The following is a 7679-nucleotide window of genomic DNA, read 5'->3' on the forward strand; positions in this document are numbered from 1 at the left end:
AAAATGAACACTTCATGCATAACTCCTGTATTTTGATGAAAACTCACTGAAATCAAGCTGTACTTCAAGTTTATGCATCTTTCTATGCTTTCAGGTTGAAACTTGACTGAAAACTCACTTTTAAAAAAGTTTATGGCATTTTTGTATCACAGGTCACAAATAGTGTTTTCTCAGCGAGAGAAGGCCAAAATGAACACTTCATGCAGAACTCCTGTATTTTGATGAAACTCACTGAAATCAAGCTGTAACTTCAAGTTTATGCATCTTTCTATGCTTTCAGGTTGAAACTTGACTGAAAACTCACTTTTGAACAAAAGTTATGGCATTTTTGTATCACAGGTCACAAATAGTGTTTTCTCAGCGAGAGAAGGCCAAAATGAACACTTCATGCATAACTCCTGTATTTTGATGAAAACTCACTGAAATCAAGCTGTAACTTCAAGTTTATGCATCTTTCTATGCTTTCAGGTTGAAACTTGACTGAAAACTCACTTTGAACAAAAGTTATGGCTGTTTTGTGTCGCAGGTCACAAATAGCGTTGTCTCAGAGAGAGAAGGCCAAATGAACACTTCATGCGTAACTCCTGTATTTTGAGGAAAACTCACTGAAATCCACCTGTAACTTCAAGTATATGCATCTTTCTATGCTTTCAGGTTGAACTTGACTAAAAACTCACTTTGAACAAAAGTTATGGCTGTTTTGTGTCGCAGGTCACAAATAGCGTTTTCTCAGCGAGAGAAGTCCAAATGAACACTTCATGCATAACTCCTGTATTTTGAGGAAAACTCACTGAAATCCACCTGTAACTTCAAGTTTATGCATCTTTCTATGCTTTCAGGTTGAAACTTGACTGAAAACTCACTTTTAAAAAAAGTTATGGCATTTTGTATCACAGGTCACAATAGTGTTTTCTCAGCGAGAGAAGGCCAAAATGAACACTTCATGCATAACTCCTGTATTTTGATGAAAACTCACTGAAATCAAGCTGTAACTTCAAGATTATGCATCTTTCTATGCTTTCAGGTTGAAACTTGAGCTGAAAACTCACTTTGAACAAAAGTTATGGCTGTTTTGTGTCGCAGGTCACAAATAGCGTTTTCTAAGCGAGAGAAGGCCAAAATGAACACTTCATGCATAACTCCTGTATTTTGAGGAAAACTCACTGAAATCCACCTGTAACTTCAAGTTTATGCATCTTTCTATGCTTTCAGGTTGAAACTTGACTGAAAACTCACTTTAAAAAAAGTTATGGCATTTTTGTATCACAGGTCACAAATAGTGTTTTCTCAGCGAGAGAAGGCCAAAATGAAACACTTCATGCATAACTCCTGTATTTTGATGAAAACTCACTGAAATCAAGCTGTACTTCAAGTTTATGCATCTTTCTATGCTTTCAGGTTGAAACTTGACTGAAAACTCACTTTTAAAAAAAGTTATGCATTTTTGTATCACAGGTCACAAATAGTGTTTTCTCAGCGAGAGAAGGCCAAAATGAACACTTCATGCATAAATCCTTTATTTTGATGAAAACTCACTGAAATCAAGCTGTAACTTCAAGTTTATGCATCTTTCTATGCTTTCAGGTTGAAACTTGACTGAAAACTCACTTTGAACAAAAGTTATGGCTGTTTTGTGTCGCAGGGTCACAAATAGCGTTTTCTCAGCGAGAGAAGGCCAAAATGAAAACTTCATGCAGAACTCCTGTATTTTGAGGAAAACTCACTGAAATCAAGCTGTAACTTCAAGTTTATGCATCTTTCTATGCTTTCAGGTTGAAACTTGACTGAAAACTCACTTTTAAAAAAAGTTATGGCATTTTTGTATCACAGGTCACAAATAGTGTTTTCTCAGCGAGGAGAAGGCCAAATGAACACTTCATGCATAACTCCTGTATTTTGATGAAAACTCACTGAAATCAAGCTGTAACTTCAAGATTATGCATCTTTCTATGCTTTCAGGTTGAAACTTGACTGAAAACTCACTTTGAACAAAAGTTATGGCTGTTTTGTGTCGCAGGTCACAAATAGCGTTTCTAAGCGAGAGAAGGCCAAAATGAACACTTCATGCATAACTCCTGTATTTTGAGGAAAACTCACTGAAATCCACCTGTAACTTCAAGTTTATGCATCTTTCTATGCTTTCAGGTTGAAACTTGACTGAAAACTCACTTTTAAAAAAGTTATGTCATTTTTGTATCACAGGTCACAAATAGTGTTTTCTCAGCGAGAGAAGGCCAAAATGAACACTTCATGCATAACTCCCTGTATTTTGATGAAAACTCACTGAAATCAAGCTGTAACTTCAAGTTTATGCATCTTCTATGCTTTCAGGTTGAAACTTGACTGAAAACTCACTTTTAAAAAAGTTATGGCATTTTTGTATCACAGGTCACAAATAGTGTTTTCTCAGCGAGAGAAGGCCAAAATGAACACTTCATGCATAACTCCTGTATTTTGATGAAAACTCACTGAAATCAAGCTGTAACTTCAAGTTTATGCATCTTTCTATGCTTTCAGGTTGAAACTTGACTGAAAACTCACTTTGAACAAAAGTTATGGCATTTTTGTATCACAGGTCTACAAAATAGTGTTTTCTCAGCGAGAGAAGGCCAAAATGAACACTTCATGCATAACTCCTGTATTTTGATGAAAACTCACTGAAATCAAGCTGTAACTTCAAGTTTATGCATCTTCTATGCTTTCAGGTTGAAACTTGACTGAAAACTCACTATTTGAACCAAAGTTATGGCTGTTTTGTGTCGCAGGTCACAAATAGCGTTGTCTCAGAGAGAGAAGGCCAAAATGAACACTTCATGCGTAACTCCTGTATTTGAGGAAAACTCACTGAAATCCACCTGTAACTTCAAGTTTATGCATCTTTCTATGCTTTCAGGTTGAAACTTGACTGAAAACTCACTTTAAAAAAGTTATGGCATTTTTGTATCACAGGTCACATATAGTGTTTTCTCAGCGAGAGAAGGCCCAAATGAACACTTCATGCATAACTCCTGTATTTTGATGAAAACTCACTGAAATCAAGCTGTAACTTCAAGTTATGCATCTTTCTATGCTTTCAGGTTGAAACTTGACTGAAAACTCACTTTGAACAAAAGTTATGGCTGTTTGTGTCGCAGGTCACAAATCGCGTTTCTCAGCGAGAGAAGGCCAAAATGAACACTTCATGCATTATCTCACTGTATTTTGAGGAAAACTCACTGAAATCCACCTGTAACTTCAAGTTTATGCATCTTTCTATGCTTTCAGGTTGAAACTTGACTGAAAACTCACTTTTAAAAAAAGTTATGGCATTTTTGTATCACAGGTCACAAATAGTGTTTTCTCAGCGAGAGAAGGCCAAAATGAACACTTCATGCATAACTCTCTGTGGTGTTTGTATTTGATGAAACTCACTGAAATCAAGCTGTAACTTCAAGATTATGCATCTTTCTATGCTTTCAGGTTGAAACTTGACTGAAAACTCACTTTGAACAAAAGTTATGGCTGTTTTGTGTCGCAGGTCACAAATAGCGTTTTCTAAGGCGAGAGAAGGCCAAAATGAACACTCATGCATAACTCCTGTATTTTGAGGAAAACTCACTGAAATCCACCTGTAACTTCAAGTTTATGCATCTTTCTATGCTTTCAGGTTGAAACTTGACTGAAAACTCACTTTTAAAAAAGTTATGGCATTTTTGTATCACAGGTCACAAATAGTTGTTTTCTCAGCGAGAGAAGGCCAAAATGAACACTTCATGCATAACTCCTGTATTTGATGAAAACTCACTGAATCAAGCTGTAACTTCAAGTTTATGCATCTTTCTATGCTTTCAGGTTGAAACTTGACTGAAAACTCACTTTTAAAAAAGTTATGGCATTTTTGTATCACAGGTCACAAAAGTGTTTTCTCAGCGAGAGAAGGCCAAAATGAACACTTCATGCATAAATCCTTTATTTTGATGAAAACTCACTGAAATCAAGCTGTAACTTCAAGTTTATGCATCTTTCTATGCTTTCAGGTTGAAACTTGACTGAAAACTCACTTTGAACAAAAGTTATGGCTGTTTTGTGTCGCAGGTCACAAATAGCGTTTTCTCAGCGAGAGAAGGCCAAATGAACACTTCATGCAGAACTCCTGTATTTTGAGGAAAACTCACTGAAATCAAGCTGTATCTTCAAGTTTATGCATCTTTCTATGCTTTCAGGTTGAAACTTGACTGAAAACTCACTTTTAAAAAAAGTTATGGCATTTTTGTATCACAGGTCACAAATAGTGTTTTCTCAGCGAGAGAAGGCCAAAATGAACACTTCATGCATAACTCCTGTATTTTGATGAAAACTCACTGAAATCAAGCCTGTAACTTCAAGATTATGCATCTTTCTATGCTTTCAGGTTGGAAACTTGACTGAAAACTCACTTTGAACAAAAGTTATGGCTGTTTTGTGTCACCAGTCACAAATAGCGTTTTCTCAGCGAGAGAAGGCCAAAATGAACACTTCATGCATAACTCCTGTATTTTGAAGAAAACTCACTGAAATCCACCTGTAACTTCAAGTTTATGCATCTTTCTATGCTTTCAGGTTGAAACTTGACTGAAAACTCCACTTTTAAAAAAAGTTATGGCATTTTTGTATCACAGGTCACAAATAGTGTTTTCTCAGCGAGAGAAGGCCAAAATGAACACTTCATGCATAACTCCTGTATTTTGATGAAACTCACTGAAATCAAGCTGTAACTTCAAGTTGATGCATCTTCTATGCTTTCAGGTTGAAACTTGACTGAAAACTCACTTTGAACAAAAGTTATGGCTGTTTTGTGTCGCAGGTCACAAATAGCGTTTTCTCAACGAGAGAAGGCCAAATGAACACTTCATGCATAACTCCTGTATTTTGAGGAAACTCACTGAAATCCACCTGTAACTTCAAGTTTATGCATCTTTCAATGCTTTCAGGTTGAAACTTGACTGAAAACTCACTTTTAAAAAAAGTTATGGCATTTTTGTATCACAGGTCACAAATAGTGTTTTCTCAGCGAGAGAAGGCCAAAATGAACACTTCATGCATAACTCCTGTATTTTGATGAAAACTCACTGAAATCAAGCTGTAACTTCAAGTTTATGCATCTTTCTATGCTTTCAGGTTGAAACTTGACCTGAAAAAACTCACTTTAAAAAAAGTTATGGCATTTTTGTATCACAGGTCACAAATAGTGTTTTCTCAGCGAGAGAAGGCCAAAATGAACACTTCATGCATAAATCCTTTATTTTGATGAAAACTCACTGAATCAAGCTGTAACTTCAAGTTATGCATCTTTCTATGCTTTCAGGTTGAAACTTGACTGAAAACTCACTTTGAACAAAAGTTATGGCTGTTTTGTGTCGCAGGTCACAAATAGCGTTTCTCAGCGAGAGAAGGCCAAAATGAACACTTCATGCAGAACTCCTGTATTTTGAGGAAAACTCACTGAAATCAAGCTGTAACTTCAAGTTTATGCATCTTTCTATGCTTCAGGTTGAAACTTGACTGAAAACTCACTTTTAAAAAAAGTTATGGCATTTTTGTATCACAGGTCACAATAGTGTTTTCTCAGCGAGAGAAGGCCAAAATGAACACTTCATGCATAACTCCTGTATTTTGATGAAAACTCACTGAAATCAAGCTGTAACTTCAAGATTATGCATCTTTCTATGCTTTCAGGTTGAAACTTGACTGAAAACTCACTTTGAACAAAAGTTATGGCTGTTTTGTGTCACAGGTCACAAATAGCGTTTTCTCAGCGAGAGAAGGCCAAATGAACACTTCATGCATAAATCCTTTATTTTGATGAAAACTCACTGAAATCAAGCTGTAACTTCAAGTTTATGCATCTTTCTATGCTTTCAGGTTGAAACTTGACTGAAAACTCACTTTGAACAAAAGTTATGTCATTTTTGTATCACAGGTCACAAATAGTGTTTTCTCAGCGAGAGAAGGCCAAAATGAACACTTCATGCATAACTCCTGTATTTTGATGAAAACTCACTGAAATCAAGCTGTAACTTCAAGTTTATGCATCTTTCTATGCTTTCAGGTTGAAACTTGACTGAAAACTCACTTTGAACAAAAGTTATGGCTGTTTTGTGTCGCAGGTCACAAATAGCGTTGTCTCAGCGAGAGAAGGCCAAAATGAACACTTCATGCGTAACTCCTGTATTTTGAGGAAAACTCACTGAAATCCACCTGTAACTTCAAGTTTATGCATCTTTCTATGCTTTCAGGTTGAAACTTGACTGAAAACTCACTTTTAAAAAAAGTTATGGCATTTTTGTATCACAGGTCACAAATAGTGTTTTCTCAGCGAGAGAAGGCCAAAATGAACACTTCATGCATAACTCCTGTATTTTGATGAAAACTCACTGAATCAAGCTGTAACTTCAAGTTTATGCATCTTTCTATGCTTTCAGGTTGAAACTTGACTGAAAACTCACTTTGAACAAAAGTTATGGCTGTTTTGTGTCGCAGGTCACAAATAGCGTTTTCTCAGCGAGAGAAGGCCAAAATGAACACTTCATGCATAACTCCTGTATTTTGAGGAAAACTCACTGAAATCCACTGTAACTTCAAGTTTATGCATCTTTCTATGCTTTCAGGTTGAAACTTGACTGACAACTTCACTTTTAAAAAAAGTTATGGCATTTTTGTATCACAGGTCACAATAGTGTTTTCTCAGCGAGAGAAGGCCAAAATGAACACTTCATGCATAACTTCCTGTATTTTGATGAAAACTCACTGAAATTAAGCTGTAACTTCAAGATTATGCATCTTTCTATGCTTTCAGGTTGAAACTTGACTGAAAACTCACTTTGAACAAAAGTTATGGCTGTTTGTGTCGCAGGTCACAAATAGCGTTTTCTAAGCGAGAGAAGGCCAAAATGAACACTTCATGCATAACTCCTGTATTTTGAGGAAAACTCACTGAAATCCACCTGTAACTTCAAGTTTATGCAGTCTTTCTATGCTTTCAGGTTGAAACTTGACTGAAAACTCACTTTTAAAAAAAGTTATGTCATTTTTGTATCACAGGTCACAAATAGTGTTTCTCAGCGAGAGAAGGCCAAAATGAACACTTCATGCATAACTCCTGTATTTTGATGAAAACTCACTGAAATCAAGCTGTAACTTCAAGTTTATGGCATCTTTCTATGCTTTCAGGTTGAAACTTGACTGAAAACTCACTTTTAAAAAAAGTTATGGCATTTTTGTATCACAGGTCACAAATAGTGTTTTCTCAGCGAGAGAAGGCCAAAATGAACACTTCATGCATAAATCCTTTTATTTGATGAAAACTCACTGAAATCAAGCTGTAACTTCAAGTTTATGCATCTTTCTATGCTTTCAGGTTGAAACTTGACTGAAAACTCACTTTGAACAAAAGTTATGGCTGTTTTGTGTCGCAGGTCACAAATAGCGTTTTCTCAGCGAGAGAAGGCCAAAATGAACACTTCATGCAGAACTCCTGTATTTTGAGGAAAACTCACTGAAATCAAGCTGTAACTTCAAGTTTATGCATCTTTCTATGCTTCAGGTTGAAACTTGACTGAAAACTCACTTTTAAAAAAAGTTATGGCATTTTGTATCACAGGTCACAAAATAGTGTTTTCTCAGCGAGAGAAGGCCAAAATGAACACTTCATGCATAACTCC

The sequence above is a fragment of the Aulostomus chinensis genome, chromosome 5 (assembly GCF_037954235.1).
Source record: "Aulostomus chinensis isolate RoL2024-O1b breed Wild chromosome 5, RoL_Achi_v1.0, whole genome shotgun sequence".
Lineage (NCBI taxonomy): Eukaryota > Metazoa > Chordata > Actinopteri > Syngnathiformes > Aulostomidae > Aulostomus > Aulostomus chinensis.